This window comes from Castanea sativa, chromosome 1, assembly GCF_040712315.1.
Source record: "Castanea sativa cultivar Marrone di Chiusa Pesio chromosome 1, ASM4071231v1".
NCBI lineage: Eukaryota > Viridiplantae > Streptophyta > Magnoliopsida > Fagales > Fagaceae > Castanea > Castanea sativa.
In genome coordinates this window covers 43,521,816-43,539,294 of record NC_134013.1, presented here as the reverse complement: position 1 = coordinate 43,539,294, position 17,479 = coordinate 43,521,816, and the positions used below count along the sequence as shown (strand labels likewise).

Sequence of the window (17,479 nt, the reverse complement as noted above, 5' to 3'; positions counted from 1 at the left end):
ATAATTTAAACAATTATTCTACATGAACTTTTCATTGAAGAGCCAATTTAGATTCAACTTCCACCTAAAGTGCGCAACAAACCATTTCCCAATTTTCAATTTCATTATTAGTTGTCTCAACTTCATATTGCTACTACACCAAACACCTGTTTAGATGCGTACTTAGAAGCGTAGCATCCCATAAAAACCTCTTGCCCAATTGACATTAAGCCAAAAAAGCAAACAGCCCCAAAAAACATGCAACTACTTCACACTCTTGGCTTTAATGTTCTTGGAACCAAATGCTTACTAAACATCAGATTTTGTATATCAAATTGTTGCACACTCTAAACGCCTTTATTCATCTGTTAACAATTTCCACAATTACTACAATAGGCCATTGAAAAAAAATTATATAGTAATAGTAACTAATAATGCTAGGTCTATCTTTATCTTAAAGCTAAGATAGTGATGTTTGAGGGAACATTTCAACTTAATGGGGTGCAAGCAAAATACAAATCAAACTAAACTATTAGGATAAACCACTACTATAAAAAAAAAAAATGCAGGTCCTCCCATTCCTTCTTGCAAACCAATAGTAGTTGCAAGAGTTTTCACGATTGCTCAATTCAATGAGAGTATTCCTCCTGATGGTCTTGACGCAAGCATCCTCCTTCTATATCCTGCCATCCCCTGCAAGTTAAAAATATGAAAATTGTCAATCGGTGGTTTCAAGCAAAAGTTACATTTGTACAAAATATAAGCAGCCTGACTCATTTGCTTGAGGAAAGAAAGACCAACACCTCAGTAAAAAATTTCTGACTACAAATAGGCAATTACTTCAATTTAGCCGCAAAAAAAAAAAAATGCAAAGTCTACAACGCTTCCCAAAACCTAAAAGAAAATAAAAAGAATGAAAGAAAATGTTCATCAAAGCATCATTCACAGTAATACATACATACATACATACGTATATATATGTGTGTGTGTGTGTGCGCCCAAAAGAACTACAAACAACCAAATCAATTAAAAAGTAACAATATACACAAAAAAGAGCCTCATGTGAGGACCATCATCAATTGGAAACAACTGGAACTTCAGCTTCATAGGAGTATATTGTTCTCATCAAATTTTTTTTTGCAAAAAGGAAGGCAAAGTAGGCAAAACTTTGCCAACAAAATTAGAATCCTTTTGGTCTGGAATTTAGATTGGAAACAAATCATGCCATCAAAAACTTTAGATGTCTAGAATTTAAATCCTTTTAGGAATACCGAAAGAAAAAAAATAGAGCACCTAGGTCATGTTCAACCTCTTTATCCATAACTACCTGCTACAATTGCTCGGTTGCATTGAAAACCAAAGAAAACCCAACAAATGCAGCTTTTTTGCATTTATTATATGTATATGATGAGATGACATCAGCTAATATCCATTTTAATGACCTTCATGAAATATTAACATTGTGAATTTGTGATGCTGCAGACAGCAAGATTAAAGATGGTTAGTCACTATGGTTCTTTTGTCAATCATAGTAACAGGTGCTAAGTAAACTGCTTAGCCCCTCAGGGGGTGAAAAGCCCTTGAATTAAGCATCTCTTATGAATGAAAGTATATGCAGCCAATCACAACAATTTAACCCAACAGAGCAAGTTGCTAAACAACTGTTTTTGTTGAAAATAAATAATTTTCCTTTAAAACAAATAGAAGCTCATTTAGCAAATATATGTTCTTGGGAAAATAGCAAGACGTAGATGTAATGGAAGATGTAGCCCACTTTATCAATGAAGAAAAGCCAAAAGAAATTGGTGCATAGAAACGTGATTTTATCAAAAATTTCTAATAGCCATTAGTCACAACAGCATGCTAAATTCCTAAATGTTTCTAAATGAAATTTCACTGAACACATGGTATGAACAATAACTAAAAATAACAAACACTGAAGAGTGTAGGACTACCACAATACTATTAATGCCGACTCCCCAAAATATAACACCAAAACCTTCTCATAGCAAACTCGTAAATAATAAATTAATAATTGAGACTTTGAGACTTTGCAAATACTAAGTGGTATTTAAAATAAAGAAAAAAAAAACCCACAGATTGAAAGAAAAGGAAAAAAAAAATATATTACATTGGTTTAAATCAAGTATAGAGTAGTCATTAAGTACCTCTAAAGATGCTTCTTTCACAGTCACATGAAATTTGAATATGAAATCTAAAGAATTGGCTCCTTTAGGATATGGAATTCTGGAATGTGCGAGCAACTAAAAGGTGTGTGTCTAAGGTTTTCGACTTTCTTATTAAAGATTATAAAACTGTCCCCAGTTATTTTTAAGTCATTATAGTAGAGATCAATTGTAAATCATATGTAATGTCAATAATTTTTCATCTTTGTGAAACATGTTCAGGTACCATAGATTTAACCTTACACGGTGGGCATAAGTGCATAAACCCCTCTGAGATTAATATCGAAACACAATCAAATTAGTAAGTAAATATATGCATGTCTACTTATAAGAAATTCATTTCCAACAACAAAATAAAAAATCGAGGCCAATGACAATGTATCCAAATAAGAGTGGTGCTTCCAGCTTTTCTACTTATCATAACAAAAATCACTTATTTTTAAGGATTACATATATATTGAGAGGATGAATAGCAGATAATCCTCATATTTTCCTGACAAATGTTATCAAACATAATATACAACGTACATTCAGTTGAATTAAGTAGTCAATTCAAAACCTTCTCCACTAATAGATGCTTTCATGTAAGAATGTAGTATTATTCATGCAATAGTAATATCAATTCAATTCTAACAAATAAAAGAGCATCGCCAACATTAAACATGTCGATATTACAAATTAACTTCTAGTAATTTCAGAACTAATAACTAAAAATCATTATCATGCAGCAATTATATATGGGTTTAAAAGCATCCTATCAATCATTCAGACCCATTGCATTATCTTATAGCAGAAAAATATATAAAATTTAAGCAATAATAGATCTCGATGATCCTAAAATACCATATAAAATGTTAGATCTTGATTAGCTTGTGATACATACCTGATACCTGATACCTGCAAGAGGTCTCTATCTACACTCTTCAACAACCACTCTTGCCTGATTAGTTTTCTAAGCTTCCATAAATTTCCATATCAAGATTAGAAGCTGTCTACACCAAATTCATTGTTGTCTAGCTTCACTCACCCACCTTTGGTTCCGATTGTACCATAACAGCCAGGCTATATTCAGCATGAACTCCACCTCCATGACATGCCCATTTTGCTAATAACACTATACCTATGGAAACATCATGGATGGTCTCTAGACTTCTGGCGCTTCTGAGCACTCCCATATTTCATGTGTCACTGATTCTGCACTATCGCCACATATTTCACTTGAGAATGATGAAATTATTTTCCTACAGTAAAGATTGAGCTTATTCATAGGTAAAATATTATGGATCACCTTTCAAGCAAAAATTAAGAGGAGGTAGACTTACTTTATTGAAGAGTATTTTATCTAGTCTTCCTACTTATTATTTATCTTTGTTCACTATTCCACAACATGTGGCGGATAGATTAGAGAAAATTCAGAGGAATTTCTCTTGGGGGAGATCTAATGATGTCTTTAAATTTTCACTTGTTGCTTGGGAGAAAGTTGTGTAGCCAGTGGAGTCTAGTGGCTTGGGGATCTGGACAATTGGGTTGTTTAACCAACCTTTGCTTGGGAAGTGGCTCTGGCAATTTGGGAATGAGGTCACACGTTTATGGAGGCAGGTTATAGCTTCCAAATATGGGGAGGCCAGTGGGGGATGGTGTGCTACAGTTGTTAGAGGGACACATGGGTGTGGTATGTGGAAGAACATTAGGAAGGGGGCTAAGAGTTTCTTTGGTCATGTGTTGTATGCGGCAAGTGAGGGTTTTCGTATCAGATTCTGGCATGACCCTTGGAGTAGCCCTACTGCCTTGAAAGATTTATATCCGGTACTGTTTGCTATTGCTAGGAACAAGGAAGCTATGATTTCTGAAATAGTTGATTATGCTCCGGATGGGAGTGGTAGAAGCTGGAACTTACGTTTCCATCGTGCATTTCAAGACTGGGAGACAGGGATCTTTTATGATTTTTTTGCGCATATCTCCTCCAAATTACCAAGGGGGGTGATGATACCATGATATGGCAATTGAATCATAGTGGTGTTTTTGACGTATGCTCTTTTTATACTTCATTGCTAGCAGCCCCATTGGTGTCTTTTCCTTGGAAGAGCATTTGGCGTGTTAAGGTACATAAGAGGGTGGCTTTCTTCTTATGGACAGCTACTAGGGGTGGGCTTCTTACTATAGACAACCTTGTTAAGAAGAAGTTACCTCTTGTGGATTGGTGCTGCCTGTGTCGATGTGAAGAGGAAATTGTGGATCATTTATTGATCCATTGTAAGTATGCTTATACCTTGTGGAGTGAAGTCATTTGTTTGTTTGGAGTTCAGTGGGTGATGCCAAAGAATGTTGTTTCTCTTCTTACTACATGGTGGAATTGGTTGGGGAGTCACACTTCAAAAGTGTGGAATATGGTTCCAGCGTGTCTTATGTGGTTAGTTTGGAAGGAACGCAATACCCGTACTTTTGAGGAAACTGAGAGACTTGTAGACTGCATGAAGTCTTTGCTACTTGAGACCTTGTTTGAGTGGTCTCGGATTTGGGGGTTTACGCATTGTCATTCTTTGCTTGACTTTCTTAATTCTGTTAGTCTCTCTATTTGATTGGATTGTATTCTTTTCAGTGCAGTGAGTTTACTATCGTAAATTCATTGTGCTTTTTTTTTTTTTTTATCAATAAAGCTGTCATTACCTATAAAAAAAAAAAAGTTATGGCTGCACATTTAGTGTCCAATACAAAGAGAAGTACTTTTTAGCACATCACAGCACATCATGTTTGATATAATGTTTAGCTAAATAATTGTCTTTCAAAGTCATCATTCTTTTTGTGATGAAAATATTTGCAAGCACTCTGACATGTTTGATATAATGTATAGCTAAATAATTGTCTTTCAAATTCAATGTTAGTACATTCAATGCATTTAGTGTGCCATTCTGGTGTAATGCGTGGACTTGTTTGGTAAAATATGCAAAGTATTTTTTCTGGAATTGGAAGAAGGAGAAAAACGTTGAAAGCAATGGGATAATATTCTATATTATTTTCTTGTGCAGTGAGCATTTGTTACCCACATAATCTTATCTGGTGTATTTCTTATTTAGAGGAATTTTAACAATGGCAAAGATTGAAGCTACATCCAACAGGTCTTGTAACTTTGCCAAGTCCCACTCTCCTCTCATTGCATCAATTAGCAAACTAATCTAGAGTTCTAGGATAACTTCGTGTAAAGTTCTTATAATCATAATCATTTATTGATAAATATATTTAGATTTTTCTACATTATTAATAACTAAAATAGATGCTTGATAATCAAAGAATCTACTACTCACAGCTTTAGCTGAAATGTCATAGTGGGAAGAATACTATCTAAACTTCCTGTCAAGTGTCTTCTACAATTAAAATGTGTTTGCAAGGCCTGGCGTGATCTCATTTCCAATTCCGAATTTGCCAAATATCACCTCAAACATTTTATCATCCAGGAGCAACTAATGCTCATGGAGCACTTACGTTATCTAGTGCAGTATGAGTTTTCCCATATTCTAAATTCCTGCCATATATATTAAAAAGACAGTTTTATTTATGATCCCAATTAAGCTCTTTAAGATACATGATGCACAAATTACTAAGAACAAAGATCATAACAAATTACTATAAATTGATGATTTCTCTAAAAATTTTAGGAAATATGGGATGAAAGTAATTGCTGACCTGCATGCGATTCAAGGATTACAGAATGGAAATATCAGTGGGACAAGAGATGGATTTCAGGAATGAGGAGATTCCAATATAAAGGATACTATGGAAGTCATAAACTTCCTAGCAAAAAGGTTCAATAAACTTAACTTTTATTCCTACTATAAAGTACCATATGTTTGATAAAATGGTTTGAAAATGCTCTTTAAGAGTGACAAACCACATGTGCAATATAGACCACTCCAATAAGAGCAACTGATGAATTTTGAATGTTCCCTAAATCCTAAATTAGACCTTGTTACAATAGTGCAGCCAAAAAAAATTGTACAATACTATCAACTATTGCCAAAACTATCTAAACGTTGTTCTCTACAATATAAACCTATCCCACCATCAATGCCAATCCCAACATCTAACATATGAATCATATAAGAATTTCAAATACACAATCTCAAAGAATTAGCAATTAAAATTCCTTATGAATTTCGAATTTAAATCCCCAAACTATACACTAAAATCAAGTTTTTAAGCGGTAGCCACATGAACCCAGATAAAAATTCACAAAATTAAATCCAAAAAAAAAAACTGAAGAATTATGAAGAGAGTAATATAAATTCAGAATTGTAAAGCGAGCAAAAAAATTTCAGAAGAGAGGAATGAAAAATACAAATTTTTAGCCGTGAGTTGCATGGTAACAAATAATCCCTAAAAAAATATTATTTATAATATAATATAGGGTTATGGATTCCTAATCAAATTTGATTAAGGTTATGGATTCCTAATCAAAATATAATATAGGGTTATGAATTCCTAATATGTTAATGGTATAGAAAATTATTTACCAGTAGTGGCGGTGTCTGATTTGATTTTCTCTTCAAGCTCTGTTGCAGTCCCATCGTCACCTTCGCTTTCGGAAAAACTCTTCGACTGTGAAACCATAGTTGTATGTATCGCCGAAGGACCAAACCATATGGGTGGTGATGCCTTCTTTCTATCTCGGACCTGACAGTGTGGGGATGGCTTCTTGGCAGGATTGATTTTCAGTGTTGGTGGGTTTTGGGGAAGGAGAAGAGAGAGGAACAACAGAGCGTAGGTCTGCCTTCTTTTCTTTTTTTTTTTTTTTTTTTTTTTTTTTTTTGCGCTTATGTTTTTTTATATTTTGGTTTTTATCGGGTCTCAGAGGCAAAGGCAAAATTTGTAGGTGCATAGTATGCGTTCAAAGTTATTTAGTTAGTTAGACTTTTTTTGGAAGTTGATTTTAATAAACTCAACTTCTGGGCAACTTCAGTCTACTTCCATCAACTATATAAGTCTGACGTGGATTAAAAAAAAGAAAAAAAAGTCATGTGGAAGTCGAGTTCAGTAAACTCAACTTCTATTGAAAGTTGAGTATATTGAACTCAACTTCAAGCTTGGGTTAAAAAAAAATTTATGGGGATAAAAAGGGAAATTCAAGTTTCCTATAATCGATTTTGAGGGCCTTCCTCTTCGATAAACCTTCTCTCTCTCTGGTGCCTCTCTCTCTCCGGTGTCTCTCTCTTGTAGAACTTTGAAATAGAACTTGCAGTTTCCTCCGTCCATCATCTTCCTCTGTGGCGAGGAATCCGACTCAACAAGTTTGTTCTCTCTCTCTCTCTCTCTCTCTCTCTCTCTCTCTCTCGCATGGGCCCGCAATTTCTTTCCCTTTATTTATTGGCTGAAATGGGTTTTGATTTGGAGATTTGGGTTTCATTTGATTTGGGTTTAGTTTTTATTTGTTTTTGTTTACTATGCTATTTCAATTTTACTATGCTATTACATATATTTGCTATCCGTATAATGTTTAAACTTGCTGAAGGCATGGTATACTTAGGGTTAACATAATGTGATGTAGTGCATTGGAACCTTATGTTTAGTCTTAGACCAGTTCAAGGTACATGGTACATTTGCCTTCCTTTTTTTCTTTTCTTTTTTCAAAATTTTGAAACTGAATAGCAGGGTATAGGAACTAGAAAATTATGCCTAGCTAGAAACTTAAATATCCTTTGGTCAACTGAAATCAAGTAAAATGCTTAAAAAGCATTGAAATTCATAACACCAGATTGAGCTTGCATTTCTAGCAATGCCAAAATCAGCAATCTTTACAACCTGGTAGACAATTTTTTTGAAATTTAGTAGATAGAAACTTAGAGATCAATCTTAAAGCCATGTTTACAGCCATGAAACAACCTAACAAAGCTCCCATCCAGAAGAACCAATAAATCAAGGACAAGAATGCATGCAGCTGCCCTCTAGTTTGGAAGCAAAAAGAGAAGGGAGTATTAATCTAAAAGAAATATTTAGGCTGTTAAAAAATTTCATGACAATCAGTAGTGCTTTTTTATCAACTTTCATCCATTAATACCTAATAAGCTCTCATCTTTGTTAATTACATTATTCGAGAAAACCATAAGCTGAACCCTGCCTTCTGAGTCCTTATTAAACTAAAATTAACACCTTCACATCCTATCATACTACCTGCAATCACGTGCCACATCAATTAGGGGTCACTAGTCAAAATTTGTTGTCGGAGAGCGGTTCTCCATCATGCGTACTAGCCAAAATTGTTAATCGAAAAGCAATTCACAGTTAAATTGGTCATTTTTATTTCAGAAAATGTAGATGTCCTTTAATTTAAGCAAACTAGTCAAATAGGTTAATTTTGACATGATTGTTTTTAACCATGTCATCATTAACCCATCATCAGGCTATGCATCAGTATCTCCAGACTAAGACAGTGATCAGTGAATAAGCCATGACTTTAGGAAACTCCAAGAGAGGTAAGAAGTAATCCTTAATATACAATAACAACAAAAAAAACATACAAATCTAAAAGGCAACAACATAAAAATGAAAATCTCTTACTCCATTTCCATCTAGCAAAAGATTGGAAATTTCCAGGTCCCGATGGATTATATTATTGTGATGCAACTAGTTCATTCCCTTGGAAACATCAACTAGTGCATTGGATTTTCTGTATTTAACTCAGTTATGTGTTGAAAATGGATGATAAAGTGTGTTTAAAATTGAATTAGAAATGGTGTTTTTTGTGTTTTTTTGTACTGTGAGGTTTTGAGAAGGGTTTCTAGTGTAGATTTTCCTTGGAGGGCTATTTGGAGGGTGATGGCAGCCATGAAAGTAGTCTTTTTTGTTTGGACTGTGTCTTTGGGGGAAAATTCTAACCGTAAATACTCTTATAAAATGAAGGAGACTATTGTGGATTGGTTTTGGATTCATTGTATTCATGATTTTAATGTGGAAATGTACCTCAAATCTATGTGATAATACGATCTGTACCCTGCACTGATTCTGCATATAGTGTATGTAGTTTTGTGGTTTGTTTGTTGGGTGTCTCTTGGGTGCTGTCCAAGCAAGTGGTGGAGTTGTTGGTGTGTTGGAAAGGGGGATTTGGATGCTATTGGTCTGTGGTTATTTTAGGGAGGCCATTCAGCTTGTAACTTAGTTTCTTTTATTTAATAAAGATTCTCATTACCTATCAAAATATTATTGTGCTTCTCTTAGCATGGAAGTCTACCTTTGAATTGAATTCCAAGACACATTAATGATTAATCCATGTGAAACGATGTAGAAATTCTCTCTTAGCATTTGGAGCATTTTGACTAGCATTTTGGGGGTCTAATGGTCTATAGTGCACCACTTTAGGAGGATCATTCTCTCTCTATTCAATGTCACTAACCAATATTGCACATTACAAAAACCTATTATTTATAGTTGATATGACACAAAAACTTTTTGCAACATGACGATAGATCTTGGACCCATTGATCGTAGTGTATTGACGGAACAAGTTAAACATTGATCTGAGTTATTGTGGAACGTTGGGGGACAGGTAATTGTATGAGTTTTCTTGTACTATGCATTCATGTCACAACTTTAATTAGCCATAAATACTAAATATTTGCATAAGATTTTTATTTTTTGTTATAATATTTGCAGGATCCTCCTGGCACACTGGATTGTCGAAGTCGCCATGAAGAATTGACACTTCGAGATCCTATGGTAGATGATCGTGTCCTTGCCATTGTAAGGTTGCTTGGTCTAGAGGGTCTGCACTTGGTCCCATCCATACAGCTTGACCATGCATTGATCACTGCATTTGTGGACCGATGGCGCCCAGAGACCCATACATTTGACCTACCACATGGTGAAATGATGATCATATTGCAAGATGTGGAAGTTATCATGCGGTTGCCCATCGAGGGTGAGGCAATGGGTAGGCCCACTAAAAGAACTTGGACAGACATGTGTGTTGAAATGCTTGGAATTCAAATTTCAAATGGCCCTTAAACTATGCTAAAAGGTCAAAGGATTCTGATACCTGCACTTGTCGAAAGAATCAGACAACCACTGCTTCCGAATGCCAATGAGATTCAAGTTCATTAGTATGCTCACTCCTCTATACTATCCCTACTAAGGGATATGGTATTTCTTGACAAGTCCGGAGATAGGGTTCATCTCATGTGGTTAGAGTTCATGCAGAACCTTCGTAATCCACGTAAGTACAGTTGGGGTAGTGCAGCCTTATCATGGTTGTATAGACAGCTGTGCAATGCAACCGACAAGAAGGCAAATCAAATTGGTGGACCATTGATTTTGGTCCAATTGTGGATATATGTCAGGTTCCCACATATGTCCCCACAGATGGTGCCCCAACCCGAGGGTGTTTATGGTCCACCACTACCACTAATTCCTCTTGCTATGAAGTAAGTATATATTGCATAATTAGTGTGCTATCAAGTATTATGCCAAATTTTTATACATAAAAGGCTAATGACCATGCGATGTTACCTGCTTGTAGGTGGGCAGGGGCGATGTGTACAAAGAATGCTCCCACGCACGTGCTTTTTGCATATCGCAATTAAATTGCCACGACACGGCCCGACCAGGTATAATACTTGTATTTATACGTCCATAACATCTTATGTCCTTCAAAAAGTTTTTTATTGCCCACTATTGTGCTACTTGTTATGCAAATTATGAGAAATTATCTGAATGTGGTTTCTTTACTTGGTGGCTTTTGTAGGTTAAGTGGGAGCCATATGGAAATGACTTGAGCCACCTTCCTCCTAGTTTTCGCATTGAGGGAAGTAACGTGTGGAGGTTGACCGTTCCACTTATATGTTTTTGGCTTGTAGAGTTCCACCTACCCGATCGTGTCCTACGACAGTTTAGGCTAAAGCAGGAACAACCCACAAATGCTAATACCAATCGCGATTTGCACAAAATAGATGCGATGGGCAAGGTAGAGAAAAATTGGTCGGTGGAACATGCAGTTCATATTCAGAAGTGGAATGATCGTGACAAGTACATTTGTAATGCACTGAGGATGGAGGAGGTGATGTCACGTCATCATCCATATATGGTGTGGTATCGTAGGATCACTCGACTGTATATTAACCGCGCTAGTGCTAAGATGGACATTTTGGTAATGTGCATAAATTTATTTTGTTTTGCATGTTGTGTTTGACGTTATGTATGTGTTGTACTCAATAATGCCGGTGATTTAATGACAGTTTGCAACCCAATTGGCTGTCCTTAACTGGTTCAGTGAAGAATCTTTCGAATATAAGTTCATTAAGAAGGCCATTGAGGATGTGGATGAGGTTGATCGTATCGATGTGCCAGCCAATGATGAAGCAGCAAACCAAACTGAAATACCAGATATAGGGCCACGTACGAGCTCAGTTGCTCTAATGACACGTCATCAACTTGCCCCTACCCCTCCTCTGGCCATTGTGACCCCTGTTCCACCTGTGTCCACCCCTAAGGACACAACCGGCCCTCCCATGCCACCCATCCCTCTTATTGACACCGGATCTCCCTCGCGATTTACCCATGCTGAATTCGAGTCCTCCCCACACACCACCACCGTTGACCACAACTCACCCATGGCCCTGTCCTATAGCTCCCCGTAGACAGTTATACCCACCCTTAGCCTTCAAACACCTCACATTGAGCTCATGTCTACCAGCCCAAGTCATACACAATCACTACCTACCTCCTCTACCTTGATACATGTTCCACAAGCCACGCATCCACATGACAGTGATGTTGAGTAGGGGCAACATGACCAAGCTGAGCAGCCACAGGATGCAAACGCTCACGCTCCACCCAAATGAAAATCGACTCGCGCCATCCAACCAAGGAGATGCGGCACAGGTTCCCACCTGGTATTCCAAGTGCTTTACTTTGATTTTAATTTCATATATTTTTTGGGTCTCTTTGTGCATGAATTTGTTTGTTTGTAAAAGCTTAAAAATATAACATTATCAGCAAGTAACAGAGCATGTTCCGGCCAAACAATGCAGCCTAATATGTTGAAATCCTATAGGGGCTGCTGCAGTCTTGAGATTCTTATTGTAAGTACGAACTAATTTCCTTTTTCTTTAATGAAAATTTATATTTTTTGGGATAAATTTTAAAATGCAGCTAACCCCTGCAGCTCGAGCCCCTTCCCCCTTGTACCCCAAGCACTATGTGCATAGATACTCACAATATCTAGAACCCATTTTCTGTCACAATCCCATCTGTCTGTCACAGTTGTCAAGAATGATTGCACTTAATGAAGTCTATTGATAACCTCACTTCTATTCTAGTCCCACAATAGCAGTAATGATTCATTGTTACATTACAATCTTGTGATGCTAAAATTGCTATGTAGAATGCAGTGAATTAAACTGAACACTTACAACAAAAAATGACTTAAACTGAACTGAATTGAGACTTACAAGTATAATAATTCTCCTGCTAAACACTGACGATACTGTGTCCATCAGCTTGACTTGTTCAGCTCGGGACATCACATCACAAACTGAACTTGTGACTTGGAAACCCTTCATCTCCCAATCATGTAAGCATGCATTGAGATGGGCTTCATTCCTTGAGCATGCATGTACTTTTGCACCTAGCCTGCCAATTCCTCCACAATAGCATGCCTGACACAGTTACAAAACATTGCAATAAGCCTTTACTAGTTTTTATAAGATTAGAACTCTTTAGCCACCGGCCCCATTGAGGCAGAGTTATTTAAAAACAAACATCCATGATGCAACTAACTTGAGAGAGAGAGAGAGAGAGAGACCCAATTCCTTGTGTTCCACCAGTAACAAGAGCAGTCGATCCCAGAAGTGACCATCTATCATCTCTGCAACTACTCCCTGCCTGCACCATGTTATCCCCCATCTTGATCTCTCCTTGGTCTATTGATTTCAATGTACTTCCAGCAGCTCAAATGAGTTATATAGTAATGATTAAAATGTTTTCTCCCCCTCAATTGATCTGAAATATACCTAAGAAATTCAGCCTAGTGGAATTACTAAAAACAGAAAAAACAAGAAGTTAGATAAAAACAATAAATATAAAAGTTTTAGCATAAGCCAAAAAAAGGTAAGAAGGAGTTAGCTAGATATATATTAATTTAAATTATTGATGTACCTTCCCTCCAAGCGTTTCAAGTGACACTTGAAACGCTTGGAGGGAAGGTAAATCAACAATTTAAATTAATATATGCCTAGCTAACATACATATATAAGGAGTTAGCTAGGAAAATATTAATGTAAATTGTGAATGCACCTTCCCTTCCCCCCAAGTATTTCAAGTGATTGTTGACCAAGAAAGTTTCTTCTCAAGGGCTTAAAGTTTTCTGCTACTCCAATGTGCCTATATATAAAATCTTCTTTATAGTAATACACAAAAAAAATTCTTCAACTAGCAAATCTGAAGTCACCATTTCTTCTCTCTTGTCAGTTCAAATCACTTCATGATTACAAAAATATTGTAAGTCCTTCCTTGGATTTACACAGCTGATCTTAAGGAGAGCCTACTTTTACTTGATTAAGCAAGAACTTAAAAAAAAATAAATAAATAAAGGAAAAATTGGTGGAAAGTTCAATGGGGTAATGGTGTGATCAGAAGTGAACTCAAAGGTTAATAACTTTGAAATTCGGGTAAGACAGCCTTCCTTTTGAAATTCATAATGGCAAGTCATTTTGAGAAGATGTTGGAAAGCTCTGTTTTCTATGTAATTTGAGAATAAATGATGCCATCATTATGTTCTGTTTACTTTCCTATTGTAGTAGACATGAAAGTAATGTGGTAATCTCAGTTGATTTTGTGTGGTCAATCTAGATCATGGCAATGCTACAGTAAAATATAAATGTCTAGCCAACATAGCCTTATTTCACTCTCCTTAGCATAATGATTGCTGGGTTGGGTCTCAAGTTAACAATTGAAATTGTAGGGCCCTGTATCAAGTTAACAATAGAAATTGGCCTTACCTTCGCTTTGACTTTGATTTTTGTCAACTCACCTAATTAGAACTATTAATTTGTTGTGCTGGCTCCATTGATCGTCCCCCCTATTTTAATTTCTTTCTTACTGATTTATCTATCTATTTATAATTTCCATTCTCTTTTTAAGCTGGCAAGCATTTGTAGACTCATACAAATTGGAGAATACACTTTTGGAATTAGGTCTCATGTTTAATTATCAAAGTTTGTAATTTTCTAAATAAGTTGCATTTGCATAAGCCTCATTTATAGACTCGTTTTGGACGTTAGGCCAAATAATCAAGCATTTGGCTGAGTCCCTCTCTTTTTAAATCATGAATTTTCTTGTTTCTGATGTTTGCTTTCACTTCTTTTTTGGTACTACTGCTAAACACTTTAGTTTCAACATCTATGAAAGCTTAAATGTTGATTGCTAAGCTGCAGATTGCACATAAACCTAGCATATATGTCCTAGACACTCCAAGTGTATTGGTTCCAAGTATCCCTGACATAGTGACAAGGCAGATACAATACTCTTGCTTGCAAGTAATTTTCCTTTATTTGTTTTACAAGATTTCTTTATAATTTGTATAGTACACATGTGAATATGTACACTTGTATACACACGGCGAAAATTGCATGCCTTTTAAGCATAAGGTTTGCTAATCTTGCTTGAAACTTGACTGTCGTAAATAAACAGAAATATGCTGTTGGTATCTCCAACCACTACTACTAAAATTAAGAGAAGTAACCAAATCACCTGACGCAACTTGAGCTGATTCAGTAGCAACAAGGCAACTAATTTTAGCCTAACTTGGGTTGGGTGAGGGCTAAAATATTTACACATTGAGCTGTGCTGGTTAGGAATGAGACTTACATGCTCTAGTTCACCTCCAACCAGGTCAGGTTGCCCAAGTCGCAGCCTCTAAAATTTCGAGCTTGGCATATTGAGATTTCATCATAGTTAATATATATATATATATATATATATATATATATATATATATATGTGTGTGTGTGTGTGTGTGTGTGTGTGTGTGTGTGTAAACCAGCCCAGGTTGCCCAAGTTGCAGCCTCTGTTTTCAGCTTCCATCTTGAACTTTCAGTTTCACCATAGTTTATATCTATTTTCTATATTAAATAGAGCATAGAACAGTAATTGTGTTTTGGTTTAATGGACTAATGGAATTTTGGTGAGCCAATATGAAGCGTATTGCGTCATTGGTTTTGTGGGAAAACTAGATCTTGATTTTCCCTATGGTCTAACTACTCAGCTGATAAATATTCAATACAATCTGAAACATATAGGCATTTTGGGGGAATGTGCAGATTAGCAGTGTGGATGGCATGAATATAGTAAGTTAGGCATTGTTTGAAACTATAAAGGAAAATAACAACTCCAGTTTTTGAAACTCGAGATTCACATAATAAATCGAGTCTCAAAAACTCGCTTTATGCTCGCTTTGGGCTTGCTGAGGTGGACAAAATGCCACCTGGATCTCGAGTTTCTAAAACTCGTTTTAGGGTTTAGATAAAACTTGAGTTTTATAAACTCGAGTTTTACTATATCTTATTTTTAAATTATGTTTGTTATACGCATGGAACTCGAGTCTTAGAGACTCGAGTTTTATGATAGTAACTCGAGTCTTATAGACTCGATTTCCTCTGGGCATGTTTATTTAAAAACTCAGCCCGTGGCATTAACTCTCACAGAAGACCCTCAGTAACAACACACAGAGAAAACCTAAAACAGAGCTCTCAGCCTCACTAACTCTCACTCACTCACCCTCACTAACTCTCACTCACCCATAACTCTCTCACACCATAACTCTCTCACACCACTCACTCTCACAAAACCACATTGTCCACTCTCACTGCTCTTCCCTCTCAGCAAATTCATATCTAAGGTAAGGGTTTGCATAATTTGATTGTCATTGTAGTTGGGTATGTTGTCTATGGGTGTGGGTTAAAGAGTTTTACCATTTATTTTGTAGATAGTTAACATAACTTAGTTAATTTATCAATATTGTGAATTATAGAACTTTGTTTTGTTAGTGTTAATTTTTTGAGTATTTATTTGTATAGTTTTTGTTATCAAAATTTTATTCATCATTTTATTTTTATCATGATCTTACAAATTTCTTTGACTTTATTTATCATTGGTTTGGGTATGAAATGGGTAGTGAATGAATGTAATGAATGGGAATGGGTATGTAATTATCAAAATTTTATTCATCATTTCTAGGCTTTTATTTTTATCATGATCTTTCAAGTTTTTTTGACTTTATTTATCATTGGTTTGGGTATGAAATGGGTAGTGAATGAATGTAGTGAATGGGTATGTAATCATGCTCCTCTACCCACCTAGTTCTTTCAGAACCCTTTTAGGCATTATAGGTCACCACACAATGGAGTAATAGATAATTCCGTCTCTCCATCCACTAGGATTAGAAGGTTTACGTCTTGGCCTTTAGATATTAATGGGCACTCTATAACCTGGCTTGAATATGTTCATTGGTAAGATTGCATTACTTTTTTCCCTCACTTTACGACTATGTGATTTAACTAACATAGGACTTGACTTGAACAGGTTCACAATGCCTGATATTGTAATAATCATATACCATGGTGGTCCACTTAAGAATCCCAATGCGAACAAGGGATTGCCATTTGAGGGGCCGGGTATGAAAACCTATTATGCCGAAGTTGATCGTAGGTTGAAAACCCTTGATGAATTGAAGATATATGTCATGGAAGAGTTGTGTAAGAATCCTGATGCGTACAACATGCAAATTACTTATCGTATGCCAAATGAAATCATGAAGCACCGGATTAATTACAAGTATATGCTGATAGAAAAAGACAAACATGTGAAGATCATGTTTGACAAGTTGGAGAGTATAGTTGAAGTAAGTAACATTGAGTTGTACATACAATTGGAGCCGCATGCAGGATGGCAAGAGGATATCCAACAAACAACCACAAGCTTACAAGTTGCGCTTCCGGATGCTCAATATGAGTATTCTACACATGTAGAGGATGATGATGTTCATGCCGATGGAGATGATGATGATGATGATGACGATGACTATGTTGATGAGACTACTGCCGTTAACAATGATGATGACGATGATGATGACGACGACGACTATGTTGATGAGACTACTGTCGTTAACAATGATGATGACGATGATGATGATGACGATGATGATGACGACTATGTTGATGAGAATCTTGCCATTAACGGTGAAGATTTTGCCGATAAAGATGACTATGAAGACATGATTGAGAGAGGGGACTTTCGGGACTTTGGGGACTTTGAGAGGGACATTGATGACGATG

At 36.1% G+C, this 17,479-nt stretch overlaps 1 long non-coding RNA gene across 3 annotated transcripts; it reads right to left on the bottom strand.

Moving 5' to 3' along the window:
• Positions 1-261: 261 nt before the first annotated feature.
• Positions 262-6,906, bottom strand: LOC142639592 (uncharacterized). Of its 3 annotated transcripts, none has more exons than XR_012845160.1 (3): positions 6,674-6,906; positions 3,056-3,406; positions 262-672 (listed from the first exon to the last, which is right to left on the bottom strand). It is a non-coding gene; the product is annotated as an uncharacterized LOC142639592 (long non-coding RNA). The 3 variants fall into 3 exon arrangements; XR_012845162.1 differs by having other exon boundaries at positions 3,056-3,364; XR_012845161.1 differs by having other exon boundaries at positions 3,056-3,359.
• Between the last annotated feature and the right edge of the window lie 10,573 nt (positions 6,907-17,479).